This window comes from Salvelinus namaycush, chromosome 9 (assembly GCF_016432855.1).
Source record: "Salvelinus namaycush isolate Seneca chromosome 9, SaNama_1.0, whole genome shotgun sequence".
NCBI lineage: Eukaryota > Metazoa > Chordata > Actinopteri > Salmoniformes > Salmonidae > Salvelinus > Salvelinus namaycush.
The window spans coordinates 27,016,063-27,034,412 of NC_052315.1; the positions used below are offsets into that span (position 1 = coordinate 27,016,063).

Below are 18,350 nucleotides of genomic sequence, written 5' to 3' on the forward strand. Positions count from 1 at the left end.
AAATCGGGGCATGTGACAAATATACTTTAATTAATCAAATCAAATTGTATCAACACACCATTCTCTAACTCTACAACTGTTCACGTTCTTTTCTTGAACTCTTTACTACTCAATTAGAAATCAAATGGAAAACTCTGCCTATTTATGATTCCCAGACAGAGACACTTTACCCATACAACCCTTTCTGTTGTAATTTTTTATCATAAAATGACTTGGCTATGCCTTTAATTGGCTTCAACCTATGCATATAAACCTGGACATCACCGCTCATCACGTCAGTAAAGGTTAACACAAGAAGAATCTAATAAGTAATATAAAATATGGCAACAGAATTTGACAAATTCCATGGTAACAGAATCAGTTTTTTTCCACAGAAACATTTACAAAAACAAATTTAGTGGAAGAACTGTGCAAATGCAAACTTTGGTGACGAGAATACAGTAAAATCTCCCTCAGTTTTTTTGTGTCCACGTTCTCCAAAAACTCTTAAATATCTGCTTTGAATAAAGATTCAACAATTTCTGCAAAAATAATGGTGGTGTCAGCTATGACTTGACACCTTGAGTTTTTGAACTCGAGAAAGTGAAGTGGATTTACACCTGATAACAGAATTACATCATGGGTCCCTGATCTGTACTACACAGAAATGCATAATTATGGATATGAATGTCATTCTCCTCATGTTTTACAAGTTTGGACAGCGCAGCACAGTAGAGTACAGTGCAGTAAAATACAGCACAGCGAGCACAGAAGAGCAGAGTCCAGTACAGTAGAGTTCAGTATAGTACATAATACTTTACTGTACTATTCAGATTTGTCCAGTCTGGTCCGTCTGTGGATGTTAACATCAAGGCAAGGTTGCACTTTTCAATGTCTATGGACGTCAGGTGCTCAGTAGATGCTGGTTACAGGGGCGGCAGGTAGCCTAGTGGTTAGAGCGTTGGGCCAGTAACCGAAAGGTTGCTGGATCAAATCCCCGAGCTGACAGTTATCCCACTGTTCCCCGGTAGGCCGTCATTGTCAATATGAATTTGTTCTTAATGGACTTGCCTAGTTAAATAAAGGTTACACATACAGTAAATGGAAGGAGAGGGGGCTCACGGGTAGGTGTAAGATCTGGGAGAGGTGACATTAAGTGTAGAGAGAAAGGGAGGGGTTTGTCCAGACTCAGACTGTTTGACCACCAGACAACAGAAAGACAAAGAAAACAGTTATGAGCTGAACATAATAGTATGCCAGTGGAAGAGAAGACAGTAGCAGGTGACCCAACTGTGGTTTGTGACTATATCAGTAAAATCACTATAACTAATTAGTAGGTCTACCATTACTTGTTACGTCAGCGAATGGTCATTATCCTTACTCCTCATGAGGGAGAGAAGTTAGAAAATGTGTGTTTTTGATAATGGACATTAGTTGGCAGGGGTCTTGACGTCAACATGATTGTGTTTCTGATACCTTTTAAGACTTTTTCTAGTAGATGTTTTCAAAAGAGCCCTTTTCCATTTGTTTATCCAGAAATCTAAGCCTTTACTTATGCCACATTTTTTAGATGGAAAATGGTTGAATAATGTATTTATGCCTTCATTTCCCCAAAATATAGACTCTTAGCTTTCATTTGACAACCAATTTGATATGCTCCTATGAACTTCACCTTGGTGCTTAGCAGTCCTTTTTGATGGAAATGCCCTTATGTTATGATAGTCAAGATCCAATCAACAATGTGGAATGCTGTCTACCTCTCATTTTGTTGACCCTGACATGTGACCTGAAACACTGACCTTAAATCTATAAGAACATTACAGGATGGGCGTGGTCAAGGGGTTTTGACCTAGTCCACTGCTGCCAAACACACCCCAAGATGAACTACAGAATACACAGCAAGAATTAAGCTAGCGGCTGAGGAAAACAGATTACTTTTCTTGGGGTGTGTTTGTGAAACACACCCCTAAATGAAACATCTAGTTTTTCATTTTTTAAACAAAGTAATTAACTACTCAATATTGTGGTCGAAGTCTGCACTTAGGCTGGTAAAATTACAGACTACTGTGTGCCTTCACGCTCTACATTGACTGATCACTTTAATAATGGAACAGTAGTCACTTTATAATGTTTACATACTGCTTTACTCATTTCATATGTATAAACTGTATTCTAATCTACTGCATTTTAGTTAATGCCACTCCAACATTGCTCATCCTAATATTTATATATTTCGTAATTCCATTATTTTACTTTTAGATGTGTGTGTGTATTGTTAGATCCTAGCTCCAACAGTGCAGTAGTAACACAAGCATTTTACTACACCCGCAATAACATCTGCATGTGACCAATAAAATGTGATTTCAGTCAGTGAGGGTGAGGGTGACTTGGACACCTTCCTCTTCACTCAACAGTCAAACTATTCGCTACACAGAGAGCTGATTACCCAACCTTGCCTGATGCTGCCTGCGACAGAGAACCTGCCAAGACATGCAGGCAGGTTTCTGTTTTATAGAATAATAAAATAAACACTGAGTGTACAAAACATTATGAACACCTGCTCTTTCCATGAGCCACTGACCATGTGAAACCAGGTAAAAGCTATGATCTCTTATTGATGTCACCTGTTAAATCCACTTCAAACGGTGTATATGAAGGGGAGTAGACAGGTAAAGAAGGATGTTTAAGCCTTGAGACAATTGAGACATGGATTATGTATTTGTGCCATTCAGAGGGTGAATGGGCAAGACAAAATATTTAAGTGTCTTTAAATGGGGTATGGTAGTAGGTGCTAGGCGCACCGGTTTGTGTTAAGAACTGCAAAGCTACTGGGTTCCCGTGTGCATCAAGAATGGGCCACCACAAAGGACAACTTTGTTGAAGCATTGGAGTCAACATGGGCCAGCATCCCTGTGGAACAAAGGCAGCTTCATTAAATAGTACCCGCAAAAGACCAGTCTCAACGTCAACAGTGAAGAGGCGACTCCATGATGCTGGCCTTCTAGGCAGAGTTGCAAAGAAAAAGCCATATCTCAGACTGGCAAATAGAAAAAAAAGATTAAGATGGGCAAAAGAACACAGACACTGGACAGAGGAACTCTGCCTAGAAGGCCAGCATCCCGGAGTTGACTCTTCACTGTTGACGTTGAGACTGGTGTTTTGCGGGTACTATTTAATGAAGCTGCCAGTTGAGGACTTGTGAGGTGTCTGTTACTCAAACTAGACACTAATGTACTTGTCCTCTTGCTCAGTTGTGCACCGGGGCCTCCCACTCTTTCTATTCTGGTTAGAACCAGTTAGAGACAGTTTGCGCTGCCACGTGAAGGGAGTATTACACAGCTTTGTACCAGATCTTCAGTTTCTTGGCAATTTCTCACATGGAATAGCCTTCATTTCTCAGAACAAGAATAGACTGATGAGTCTCAGAAGAACGTTCTTTGTTTCTGGCCATTTTGAGCCTTTCAATCGAACCCACAAATGCTTATGTTCCAGATACTCAACTACTCTAAAGGCCAGTTTTATTGCTTTTTTAAAATCAGGACAACAGTTTTCAGCTGTGCTAACATAATTGCAAAAGGGTTTTCTAATGATCATTTAGCCTTTTAAATGATAAACTTGGATTAGCTAACAACGTGCCATTGGAACACGGGAGTGATGGTTGCTGATAATGGGCCTCTGAAATATCTACATAGGCGTACATTAAAAATAAGCGGATTCCAGCTGCAATAGTAATTTACAATATTAACAATGTCTACACTGTATTTCTGACTAATTTGATGTTATTTTAAATGGACAAAGAAAAGTGCTTTTCTTTCAAAAACAAGGACATTTCTAAGTGATCTCAAACGTTTGAACGGTAGTGTATGTATGTACAGTACCAGTCGAACATTTGGATACAGTTACTCGTTCAAAGGTTTTTCTTTATTTTACTGGTTTCTACATTGTGGAATAATAGTGAAGACATCAAAACTATGAAATAAAACATATGGAATCATGTAGTAACCAAAAAAACTAAAACAAAACCAAATATATATTTTTTGATTCTTCAAAGGAGCCACCCTTTTCCTTGATGACAGCTTTGCACACTCTTGGCATTCTATCAACCAGCAGTCCAACAGTCTTGAAGGAGTTCAACAAAGAAGGGCTACTTTGAAGAACCTACTTTGAAGAACCTCAAATTTGTTTAACAAATAACATTTGTTATATCATAGTTTTGATGTCTTCACTATTATACAACAATGTAGAAAATAGTAAAACATTAAGAAAACCCCTTGAATGAGTAGGTGTGTCCAAACTTGACTGGTACTAATATTATATATCTCTATCACACACTAGGTTGACCGAAAGTCATCTGTTTTTGACCCCAAAAAATGATTTATTCATTTTTTTAAATTACATTTTTTACCACTCTCTCCCTCCAATTTCGTGATATCCAATTGGTAGTTACAGTCTTCTCCCATAGCCCCCCCCCCCCCACGGACCCGGGGGAGGCGACGATCGAGAGCCATGCGTCCTCCGAAACACGAACCTGCCAAACGGCACTACTTCTTGACACATTGCTCGCTTAACCCGGAAGCCAGCCGCACCAATGTGTCGGAGGAAACAACATCCAGCTGGTGACCGAAGTCTGCTTGCAGTCGCCCGGCCCGCCAAAAGGAGTCGCTAGAGCGCAATGGAACAAGGAAATCCCGGCCGGCCAAACCCTCCCCTAACCCGGATGACGCTGGGCCAATAGTGCACCGTCTCATGGGTCTCCCGGTCACTGCCAGCTGTGAAACAGCCTGGAATCAAACCCAGGTCTGTAGTGACACCTCAAGCACTGCGATACAGTGCCTTAGACCGCTGTGCCACTCGGGAGGCCGGTCGGAATTATTAAACATGTATTTTTCCATATATAGACACACCCTATGTGTTTAAATAAAATCAAATATATGCATTGAGCTTGTCTGATGCTTTAAGCTTATGGTTTGATGAAATAAGAAAAATGCCTCAAGGAGGGCACCAGAGATATAGATAACCAGAAGAATAAAATCTTAACCTGACCCAACTATTCTCATCTCGCTCCTGCTGGCTTTCGCATATTCTGCCATTATTCTCCTGAAGTTGCCGGTAATAGGCTACACGAGGAGTCGGCAACCTTCCTCATGTGGAATGCCAAATTATCTTACCATTTCTACCGATCTGTGTGCCAGTTATGGTTTTTATATACACATTTTCATATCTCAAAGTTATTGTCATGTGGTTAATCCAAATCTAAATGAAACAAACCTAAAAAGTAACTTCTATTGCCATTGCCAACAATGTAAAAATAGCCTACATAAAGCCAAAAAATAAAACATTGCAGCCTGCAGGTAGAAAATATCATGATAAAAACAAATATCCGATAAATCACATTGGCTACACATGGCCTGTCTGCAACGAACTTTAAACATTGTATAAACCATCAACTTGGGTCTGGCCCCAAGCTTGATTGAGCTAGCGAACTTGCAACATTGTATAAAATATTCTGGGCCCTCAGAGTACCTAAGCCAGTGAGCTCGGGGCACACGCTGCTGTATGTTTTGGGCTCAAGGAATTAGAAGCAGTGCTTGATTTGGGCAGAAGCTCACCGGAGCTGAGTACCAGCACCTCAAATGTTCTACTGCTTGAGCTCCTGTTCCTCTTATAGAATATTAGCTCAAAAGTATTGTGGAGATCCTAAATATAAAAAACAGTACCAGCACCCAAAATGAGTACCGGAACCTATTTCAGTCCAAGTCGAGCAATGATAAGAAGTAATCAGGTAGGCCTATTTTATGACGTTTCCACTGGATCAGAGCATAACATTTTTCCCTTTCACACTGAGTAGTTATCGAAAGGGAGAGAGCTGGAAAGATTTCTCAAACACATTGAGGAACTATTGTAATTCTCAATGGATGTAAAAACAGACTGTTTGCTTGCTGTTTGAGGTGAAGAAAACTCAACAGGTCATTAGTGGTGGTGCGTTAAGCCAATCAGAAATACTATCAGGTCCCCAAATGTACACATTTACATGCCTACATTTGCACGCAGGCCTGGTAGCCTATAGGCCTACTTCTATGCGTACACATCCTTACTCAACATTGGCAGGAGCGCTCCAAACAAAAGACAATGACTGGATTAACAAAACTTGATTCTCACAAGTATAGCATTGTTTGCAAAGTGCAATGATAACTGGAAAACTGGAATAATAATACTGAATGAATAAACAGAAATTACCGTAACCAAAGTAACAAATACTGTAGATTAGAAATTATAGTAATTAACAGTAAATGTACTACGGGTGATATATGTAATGGGGAAGTGATATACACTAACAATCAAAACGTAAACAATTCACACAATGAAGTTATGAAACAATGAATGTGCAAATTGGAAGGGAGAGAGCGCATTCTGGAGAGAGAAGTGCATTGTGCATCTGGGCACATGGTCAATCCGACTTCTGCATTGACCATGCAGCATTTATGATGATATGAACTCAACAGAAGTCAGGGCATTCATACTTCTTGCGATTCGCGGAGCAGTGCAGAGCGGTAGTCAAGGTAGTGAGTTTGTGTTTTCTACAGGATGTAACACCCCCACAACAGCCCTCCGCATTGTTACATGGCGATGCAGTACGGAGCTCGATTTGTATCTACAGTTAAAGTCGGAAGTTAACATACACCAGAGCCAAACATATTTAACCTCAGTTTTTCACAATTCCTGACATTTAATCAGAGTAACAATTCCCTGTCTTAGGTCAGTTAGGATCACCACTTTATTTTAATAATGTGAGATGTCAGAATAATAGTAGAGAGAATGATTTATTTCAGCTTTTATTTCTTTCATCACATTCCCATTGGATCAGAAGTTGACATACACTCAATTAGTATTTGGTGGCATTGCCTTTAAATTGTTTAACTTGGGTCAAACGTTTCAGGTAGCCTTCCACATGCTTCCCACAATAAGTTGGATGAATTTTGGCCCATTCCTCCTGACAGAGCTGGTGTAACTGAGTCAGGTTTGTAGGCCTCCTTGCTCACACACGCTTTTTCAGTTCTGCCCACATATTTTCTATAGGATTGAGCTCAGGGCTTTGTGATGGCCACTCCAATACCTTGACTTTGTTGTCCTTAAGCCATTTTGCCACAACTTTGGAAGTATGCTTGGGGTCTTTGTCCATTTGGAAGACCCATTTGCGACCAAGCTTTAACTTCCTGACTGATGTCTTGAGATGTTGCTTCAATATATCCACATCATTTCCTCCCTCATGATGCCATCTATTTTGTGAAGTGCACCAGACCTCCTGCAGCAAAGCACCCCCACAACATGATGCTACCACCCCCGTGCTTCACGGTTAGGATGGCGTTCTCGGCTTGCAAGCCTCCCCCTTTTTCCTCCAAACATAACTATGGTCATTATGGTCAAACAGTTCTTCTTTTGTTTCATCAGACCAGAGGACATCCAAAAAGTATGTTTTTTGGAAAAACAGTAGTCTGGCTTTTATATGGCGGTTTTGGAGCAGTGGCTTCTTCCTTGCTGAGCAGCCTTTCAGGTTGTCGATATAGGACTCATTTTACTGTGGATATAGATACTTTTGTACCCGTTTCCTCCAGCATCTTCACAAGGTCCTTTGCTGCTGTTCTGGGATTGATTTGCACTTTTCTTATCAAAGTACGTTCATCTCAAGGAGACAGAAAGCATCTCCTTCCTGAGCGTTATGGCGGCTGAGTGGTCCCATGGTGTTTATACTTGCGTACTATTGTTTGTACAGATGAACGTTGTACCTTCAGGCGTTTGGTTCATCCTTTGGAAATTGCTCCCTACTTGTGGAGGTCTACAAATTTTTTTATGAGGTTTTGGCTGATTTCTTTTGATTTTCCCATGATGTCAAGATGTGTTTATTTTACACGTGTGAATTGGAAATGTGTTCTTTGCATATCCCAACTCCCCCTGAGACACCCTCAGAGTGGGGTCAAGGCCAGGGTCAGCCATTATCAACCCTGGAACAATTAGCGTTAAGTGCCTTGCTTAAGGGCACATCAGATTTTTCACCTTGTCGGCTTGGGGATTTGAACTAGCGACCTTTCGGTTACTGGCCCAACGGTCTAACCACTAGGTTACCTGCCGCCCTACATAGTGGTAATTTTATGCTAACAGAATGATGCTGAGACTCAGATTTTTCACATTAAAATGTATGCCAAAAAACTATACAACTCCCTGCACAAGGACTACTTTTAACAATTTCCACTGAAAACCATAATTTTGTTACCAATCTGCACTGTTCTTCAAGTAAATGTGTTTTCGTAACAAAAAATATTGGAAAATTGATAAAAGTAGTCCTTGAGCATAGAGTTGTATGGTATGTTTAACTTTGCAATCGTTATTTGTTTCACATACATTTTAAAGTGAAAAATCAGTCTCATTCTGTTACTGTGGAATTGCCCATTGGCATCAGAGAAACATAGCATACTTAAAGCTGTCTGGACTCTGGATGTCAATACCTAGTTAATCTGTGTTTAAATTTACACTTGTTCTGTTGTACTTCATGAACACATCTAGCCTTCGTATGTGCAGCATAACCATGGGTGTACAAAGCATTGTATGTGATGGTCTGTATTTGTATATCTGTTTTTTTATATACCGAATATAAATGCAACAATTCAAAATATTTTGCTGAGTTACAGTTCATGTAAGGAAATCAGTCAATTGAAATAAATTAATTACGCCCTAATCTAATGAATTTCACATGACTGCGCAGGGGCGCAGACGTGGGTGGGCCTGGGAGGGCATAGGCCTACCCACTTGGCAGCCAGGCCCAGCCAATCAGAATGAGCTTTAAGGGCTTTATTACACATAAATTCTCCGACAACACTGGTGGACATTCCTCACACTCCCTCAAAACTTGAGACATCTGTGGTATTGTGTTGTTTGACAACTGCACATTTTAGAGTAGCCTTGTATTGTCCTCAGCACAAGGTGCACCTATGTAATGATAATACTATTTAATCAGCTTCTTGATATGCCACACCTGTCAGGTGGATGTATTATCTTGGCAAAGGATAGAACGCTCACTAACAAGAATGTAAACAAATTTGTGCACAAAATTTGAGAAAAATAAGCATTTTGTGCATATGGAACATCTCTGGGATCTTTTATTTCAGCTCATTAAACATGGGACCAGCACTTTACATTTATATTTTTGTTCAGTGTATATTTGCTTGTGGTTTGTGCCTGCATCATAACTGTGCCCGGACAGAGTGAGTCACCTAGTGCAGCTGCTCTATAATAGCATGCTCTTGCCACACAGATTAATGATACACTGAAGAAATACACAGATGAAACAGACTGCTGAATCAGACAGAAAATATACACTGCAGAGAAACAGAAAACATCTCTACACACCTAATGGTACTCATCCAGTAGATACCTTGTAGTTAAGCCATATGACATAGCCTGTCATTGAACCTCTCTGCACAATCATGTCATTATCATACAGTTCAAACATCTCAAAATAAAAATGTTCATTACATTGTTGATCTCTGTCTCCTATTTTTTTATTTACTGTGTTTTACTACCGGAATGAAGACAGTATTTCGAACTACACTCACAGCATAGATCATGTAAATTCATTATTTATCATTCATTTCTTTACTCCCCACAATCAGATATTGCTCATATAACATACTGTATTATCTAAACAATTAAGCCCAGTAAGAGAAACACTGTAAACAACTACGCCTACACACAGAACAGTAATTAGGGTATCTGAGTGTAGGTTAGCTGCACAGGCTTTTATACAGCTGTTATACTTCACAGACATCACCGCATCGCTACCACATAACTATAATTCCTGCAGCTTCCTGTTTGTACAAGCTCAGGGAACTTGACAGCTACACTGTGGTCTCTTTTTTCTGTGAGTTCTGAATAATACTATTGGCTGCCTTATTGTCGCACAGTGTTCTGAAATAGACTGGGCTGGGCTACCCTGCACTCTGTCATGGAACCCACAGAAGCGACATTCTGAGCAGAGCATTCAATGTTCCCCCCAATGTCGCAGAACTAAAGGGTTTGTGCCAATGAAATAATAACACAGAGATTAGTATTGTGAAGTAATGACAGACAGTGACTCAACACCCACCAAACTCATAACACTCAACAAGAGCCAAACACATCAACAAACACTAATTGTGTCCTTAATTAAAGTGGTTGATATGACTGTGTGCACACAAGCAATTATCCTGTGGGCAAGCTTGAGTGCGTTTGAGTGTGTGTGTGTTTTTACTATCCTTGTGGGGACCAGAAGTCCTCACAAGGATAGTAAAACAAGGTCAATTCTGACAATTAGGGATATTTTGCTGGTCCCCACAAGGAAAAAGGCTATTTTAGGCTGATAGGTTAGCGTACAGGTTAGAATAAGGAAAAATAGAATGTTGAATGGGAATCAATTGTTTGGTCCCCACAAGGATAGTAAAACAAAAGTGTGTATGTGTATGACCAAGAGAGAGCGATGACATTTAATTGGCTGCATGTCCGACTTCAGGAACACAGCCAGGGCTATACGCTGACCTTTTTTTACAAGGTCATGGCACCTAAATTGAAAAATGTTGGTACACAAAGAAATTTAGGAGCACAATGACAAATATTTGAGATAATAAAGCTAGAATCCTTCATATTTAGGTGCATATACGAGTAAAATTGTCACACTGTAGAGCCCTGACAGTCACCCACAGGAAGTCATTAACTGCAGAGGTCCTGGTGGCGAGGAGCAAAGGGCATGCTGGGAGAAGAATGTTAGGCCAAATGCACCCTACTAAGGTTGACAGATGGGCTGTGTATTTTATGTATGCGGATGGTCATTTGAAGGACCCTAAAGTGGTCTGGCTGGTTCCTCATCACTGACTAATACAGCAAACAGAAACCAGGTGCATGACATTGGAACATCATTCTTCCTCCTACACAACCTCAGATTCATCTAAGCTCTGTTAGACGGTTTCCACTTGACCCTATTAAACACGGTACGTGTATACTATACCATAATAGGAGTATTGCTGAAGAAATAGTTGGATTGATTTATCCACATACAAATCTCCAACAAAACAGGAAGTCTATATACACAATCATGCAATGTTTTGTTGCATGATCAACAGGTCTCTGTTCCTAGTGGGCATCGCAGATTGAAGGGAAGCAGCATAGCTGGTCTTTATTCTACCCCGGCCACAAGCATAGCTATTTTCACAAATAGATGGACATATTGTTTGTCTTGTACGAGTGTGCTCGCATACTCCCTTAAAAGACCTACTCTAGAAAACAAGAAAAAAAGTGGCAATAGTAGTGTTTGCAAAACAAACAGAAATGTCACAAAATGTCATAATATATGCACAAACTCTTGTTTGGAAAGCATGCAGACACCTTTAGAGGGAAGCAGGGTCAGACAGGGAAGGGATCCTGAGATCTCTGGACAGGGCAATAGGTGTGAGACTACCACAACAACAAGCACATGTATGACCAGGGTGAATTACAACAGGCCATAGAGATATATGTTATGTGCATTTCAATATCTGTGCAAGACCAACACTGACGAGCACATGGTGTAGACAGACAAGACAGAGACACAGACACAGACACATTCCTCATATCCCAACATAACACCACTCTCATTCCTCCCCAGACCACTGTCGCTGCAAAACCACTACATGCTATCATGTTCACACAAAAAAAAAAAAAACACTGAGGGTTCTTTTACTGCCCTACCAGCCTGGTCAGCCTCTTGTGTGTGAGAGTACAGACCACTGAGAGAAAAAGTCTCCTAGTCTACTTCCTTCTGCATATCCTTTTCATCATAATTGTTTTTGTTGATCGAATCATCGCCTAAATTAGGCCCCCTGATGGTGGTCGAGCCCTTGCACAAAGGGCAGATTGTGTGGCCCTGGCTGGGTACTTCCCACAAGACAGAGTTTGCAGAGAAGCGTTCCCACACTTTGTTACGACTGGGACTCCCACTACCAGAGGTGGCGTGGGCCTGGGCTGGCCATTGTGTAACACATTGTTATACAATATCATCATAACATGGGTGAAGAACATTTTTGACTATGGGACATAATTGTTAAATTAGACCTAAAACCCTCTCAAGAGTGAGTCAGCAGCACATCAATGACTTCATCCATTTAGATTAGGAAGGTTAGTTATCATTGTCCAATGTCCTCCACATGACTGATGGTTTTACATTAGGCTACTATAACACTGAATTGAAGGAGACCATTTATCAAGTGAATATTAGTTCTGGAAACTTCTATGTTTACAAGCAGAACCTTTACTATACTATAAAACGGCTTCACTCCAAACTTGGGATGTGGTTGCCCATTTTATCCAGATGCTTTTTATAGCTATTGAAATTGTCGAAATTTGCGGCCAGTGTAAGGCGGTTTCATCGTTGACAGAGACAGGTTACATTCCCTTGCATGGATGTTAAAAAAAAAGTCAACAGAAGGATTAGATTGTAGGAGATTAACTATATAAGAGGGCTATCTGCAAGCAGCAACGAATTAAAGGCAAAGAGAAAATTCGCGAAACAAAATGTTACACTGTATAGCGTCAGAAGCGATGCACTTGTAGACTGACAGCTGATGCATTTTACATTTTTGTGTATTGGTGTATAGACAAACATATTAAACACAATTGTGCACTGACATGTGTATGTCAACCTGTTTCATAAAAAAGCCCGGATTATTTTCCCGCGGCTTGAGTTAATACCCGTGTTTACCAGGCATTTATCTCGCATTCATTTCAAATATCAAACAAAGCCCAGTTAACAGACAAGGCTCTCTTTGTCATCATAACGCTGAGCAACTCTAAACCCTCTCCGTATACCCTTGCACGCATCATGGGTCTATCACAGCTGCGTCACCCATGACAATCTGCTGGAGGATTCCACCAACACAAAATAGACCACCATTTCTTATAAAATAACAGTTGACTGTAAATAGCCAGGCCTCTAGTGTATATACAGTCCGTTGTGTGCTTAAATGGTCTCAAAATTGTGCTTCACATGACTTCTTGTAGCCAGGCTATGTAGAAGGCTATGCAAAAAATCGTGTGAAAATAGAATTAAAGATACACACATCTTAAATGCACACCGAAATGCCATACTTGGGACACAGGATTGAACTAAAAGATAAACACAAAGTCAACATACATGTCTGCCGCCAGGGTAGGTAGCCTTGTCAGTCACTCCAAATCGTGGAATCCGAATTTCAAATGAAAATGTCAAATCAATAAAAAGGAAACTAATTCCGCGAGTTCCTTCATCAGAAATAGGCAAATTATATAAATAAATTCAAAGAGACTTCTTCACGCGATGCTGTGACGCTCCCTTGTCATTTGGCCTCCAATTTCTCGATTGTCACTTTCTCCCTCTCCTGCAAGCAAAGCTGAAGGCTTGCTCCCGTCCTTATCTCCGAAGGGGTGTGGACAAACCAATGAGGATGAAAAAGTCGTCCATAAGCAGACCTGGGTCCGTGACTTCAGGGGTTTTTGGAAAAATTGCGAAAACAAACAACAATATCATACAAGGCGCCACAGTTTTGCGCCTTGTAACCTACCAACTCCTGTTGAGTGCTCAATAGTTTATCCGTGGGTGTAACCACAAACACAGACCGATACACTCACTCAACTAAGAGGTTCTGGGTATGGCAGCAATGTGCTGGTGAAAGAAAGGAGGGAAGGACACGTGGGATTTTCAGCAGTGTGCGCCTCTTGTGTCTTGTGAGTTGGAAAATAAACGTCTTCCATTAACCCCATGCGCTTACCCAAATCGGCTTTGGCATGCAAACTGCACTTGGAAGTAGAGGTCTTCATGGATCCACCCAATACCCGAGAACCGACCCGAGACTTCAGCTGATCCAGGACCAGTCCAAAATTCTATTTTCCCTCAGGTCCAGGTCGGGTCCTGTTTGTTGTTATTTGATTGTTATCGGGTCTTGGGTCTATGTAACCACAGCTGATAGACCCGAATGGACCCGACCACGGCTCGGAATAGCCTATAGCATATTTATTTTATGCTAATAAGCTGAATTTATTGACTTAGCCAACATATAAAGACCTATTCGTTAACCAGAAGCGCAACTTGGCTCATAAACATAATTTGTCACTCAGGTCCAATCAGGTCTGGTCTAGACTTTAGGGTACGGGTCGGTTCGAGGTCTGGTGGTCGTCGGGTCCATTTGGGTTCGGGTCTGATTGGCCTCGGGTCCGGGACCCAAGAAGACCTCTACTTGGAAATACACACAGTATATAAAGTTGTTGACAGGGAATGTGTAGTCTATGCTCAAACTAAGGTCCCAGAAACTGATGCCATATCCTAAACTGGTCACATCTCCACAACAGGACCCACAAGGTAAGGTCGGTAGATGTATTCTATTGCCCACATTTTCTTGACAGTTTATTTCTCACCATAATTTGCTCATATGCAGGAATAATTATAGACTGATGAAGCTGCACAGTCCTCCGAGTTGACGTTACTAGGGAGCGAGAGTAAGCCTATGTGATATCTGGAGGAGAACTCCACTAGGGTGCTCCTTCCTATGGACTGGGGCATATGATAACTTTAAACTCCACCATAAGCAGTTGCTAACACCTACCATGATGACATTTTACATTTTAGTCATTTAGCAGACACTCTTATCCAGAGCGAATTACAGTAGTGAGTGCATACATTTTGTGCATACATTCCACATTCTTATTTTGTACAAAGATCTCTATCAATCTGAGGATGATATTGCCCCAAGAATCAGATGCTTCAGTGAAGAGAACATCATGTTACTCTGATGCTGACAGTATTTCTCTTCAAACACTCCATTCTCTGAAAAGTGTTGTGAAGGCTGTGTGATGGAACATTTTATTTTTGTGCTTTTCTAATAACCAAATTATGTGTTCATGTAAGTGACTGACTGAACGAATCCTCACTATCAGTATCTGCAATTTGGCAATACGCCCAGAACCTTGTTTTGAGAACGTAAAATATCTCAGTTTCAAGGTCTCAGCGTAGAGAAGAAGCCTCGTGAGGTATTGGTCATGCATGACCCAGTATTGGTCGGTCAAATGAATGAAACAAACCTTAATGATTAATTAATTATGCATGATGAATAAGCTAAATCAGGCAAATATAAATTGTCGTCAGTTTAAGAGATCTAACGGGACTGCCCTGTTGGAGCTCCTAATCGACATGTGAACTTGGTGCATTGAGTTGGTTGGAACCTCTCCAGCACGCTGATAGTAAAGAATGATTAATTTAAGATTGACTTTGAGTGTCCCTGTGCAGAATTTCCATGACAGCAGCCTTCTCTTTTCCTTGATGCTTGCACTTATTTTCAAATCAAATCTAGACTTCAAAGAAAACTAGCTCCATGTGCCTTTTGATATGCTGCACTGTACACCGAATAGCCTGGTTTCCAGTACAGCCATGTGCACATCAGATAGATACAGTGGGGAGAACAAGTATTTGATACACTGCCGATTTTGCAGGTTTTCCTACTTACAAAGCATGTAGAGGTCTGTAATTTTTATCATATGTACACTTCAACTGTGAGAGACGGAATATAAAACAAAAATCCAGAAAATCACATTGTATGATTTTTAAGTAATTAATTTGCGTTTTATTGCATGACATAAGTATTTGATCACCTACCAACCAGTAAGAATTCCAGCTCTCACAGACCTGTTAGTTTTTCTTTAAGAAGCCCTCCTGTTCTCCACTCCTTACCTGTATTAACTGCACCTGTTTGAACTCGTTACCTGTATAAAAGACACCTGTCCACACACTCAATCAAACAGACTCCAACCTCTCCACAATGGCCAAGACCAGAGAGCTGTGTAAGGACATCAATGATAAAATTGTAGACCTGCACAAGGCTGGGATGGGCTACAGGACAATAGGCAAGCAGCTTGGTGAGAAGGCAACAACTGTTGGCGCAATTATTAGGGAATGGAAGAAGTTCAAGATGACGGTCAATCACCCTCGGTCTGGGGCTCCATGCAAGATCTCACCTCGTGGGGCATCAATGATCATGAGGAAGGTGAGGGATCAGCCCAGAACTACACGGCAGGACCTGGTCAATGACCTGAAGAGAGCTGGGACCACAGTCTCAAAGAAAACCATTAGTAACACACTACGCCGTCATGGATTAAAATCCTGCAGCGCACGCAAGGTCCCCCTGCTCAAGCCAGCGCATGTCCAGGCCCGTCTGAAGTTTGCCAATGACCATCTGGATGATCCAGAGGAGGAATGGGAGAAGGTCATGTGGTCTGATGAGACAAAAATAGAGCTTTTTGGTCTAAACTCCACTCGCCGTGTTTGGAGGAAGAAGAAGGATGAGTACAACCCCAAGAACACCATCCCAACCGTGAAGCATGGAGGTGGAAACATCATTCTTTGGGGATGCTTTTCTGCAAAGGGGACAGGACGACTGCACCGTATTGAGGGGAGGATGGATGGGGCCATGTATCGCGAGATCTTGGCCAACAACCTCCTTCCCTCAGTAAGAGCATTGAAGATACACTGTTTAACACTTTTTTTGTTACTACATGATTCCATATATGTTATTTCATAGGTTTGATGTCTTCACTATCATTCTACAATGTAGAAAATAGTAAGAATAAAGAAAAATCCTTGAATGAGTACGTGTGTCCAAACCTTTGACTGAAACTGTATGTCAACTCAAACCTTGTGTCTCCCACTTGCTGTTTTGCAGCAACAGTCTTCCAACGACCTTCCACCTTCCCACCATCACCAACAGAAGGCCCGTCATCGGATCTCCATCCTCCCAGTGAGGGGGTTCGATGCCAGCTGCCCAGCATCTGAGGAGCATTCCTCTGAGAAGAGGCCTACCCCAAACTATTCAATAAAATTCCATATTGTATTCTGTCTCTGTTGTCATTCAGTTAAGCCTGCAATCAGTTTATTAAACTGATTACAGAAGACTAGTTGAACGAAGATGCTAACAGCACACTCAGTGAAAGCATAGGAAAAGTTTGAGTGTGAAATAATTCCATCCAGGGAAGAGATTTCTCAGAGCCTGCATCTCCTCCTACTCATCTCCTCCTCCTAAGTGTATATGACAGTGACAAAAGTCCCCGACCCCTCAAAAACTGCGCTCTCCCAAAAGCGATGAATGACTCCTCTCACAGGCCCTGGGCAGTTGTTAACCTGGCAACCCTGGGTGATGTCATGCATTTGGAAAGTGAGTCTGCATGGCCCTCTCCGTGTGTGATATAGGCCAAGACTGGAAAGAGAGATCAATAGAGGTCTGCCATTCACCACAATGCCCTGCCACCCCTCCACACTCCCTGCACCCTCTATTGAAACCCACCAGCCCATTATCCAGTTATCTGAATTCTTCTGTCGCCTTCAATCACCACCACGACCCCTCCAACTCACATCACCCCCCATTTAATCCAGCTCAGTGCAATCCCAGCAAACCTATTTTATGTCCAAGGGATTGGACAGGAGGACATAATGCAGTGCTGTGCTGACAATTATTCAGGCAATGTAATGAGATCATGGAGTATTCTGCCTGAGCTAATCTGGTTTTAATAGCCAACCCCCTGTGTGGTTTATTTTGTGTTAAAATGTTACAAATTCTTTTAAATTGGATATAGTATGATATTAAGTTTTTTGAGTCCAAGCCAAGGAAAGTATGTTCAGTCTTAATATGTGGATTCATTTAATATAAGGATTTGTGAATTTGACGTATGCTTTGGTATGTTTTAGTTCCGAATGACATTTTCAAATAGACATGATAAAAGTACATTGTATTTATATTGAACATGGTGAGTAACTGAATGAATGGGTTTCTGAATGAATGATTCAAGTAAAAGGACAGGAGTATGGATGGGGAACATAAAGGAAAATGTTAATTCATAAATATCTAATATCTTTATCTCTCTCTCTTCCTCCCTCTTTTTGAGTGAAACCACGATGATGTGTTCATTGTGTCCTCCACAAGGGAGCAACCACAGACTCACTATAAAAAAATACACACTGTAAAACTAGACTCTGTGACTGTCTGGGCATCATGTTGACAGGTCTTCCAGGCTCCCTTACTGCTGTCTGAACCCCTGAACCCTATGTGCAGCCCTGTCTCTGGGTCCTGTCTCTGGGTCCTGTCTCTGGGTCCTGTCTCTGGGTCCTGTCTCTGGGTCCTGGGGGAGGTGCAGCCCACTCCAGGTTCCAGGGCTAGAGGGACTCTTTGATCACCATTTTCTGCTCATCTCTGGCTCCCACCCACACCCCCTTCTCTCTCTCTCTCTGGGGTGTCAGTTTAAGTGGTCTGCCATGCCTCCCATGCCGCTGAGCAAAAGACATGCCCTAGTTTCTA

The 18,350-nt window shown here is 41.4% G+C and overlaps 1 protein-coding gene across 2 annotated transcripts in view; it reads right to left on the minus strand.

The window, feature by feature from the left end:
* The window catches only part of ripor1 (RHO family interacting cell polarization regulator 1), a 111,900-nt gene that overhangs the window by 59,385 nt on the left and 34,165 nt on the right, over window positions 1–18,350 (minus strand). The window contains exon 1 of one of the 2 annotated variants that reach the window (XM_039001220.1): window positions 13,172–13,614. The exons of the other annotated variant lie outside the window; for it this stretch is intronic. The gene's annotated coding sequence lies outside the window, so the exon portion shown is untranslated. Of the gene's footprint in view, window positions 1–13,171; window positions 13,615–18,350 lie in introns of those variants that run through there. 2 annotated transcript variants of the gene reach the window in all.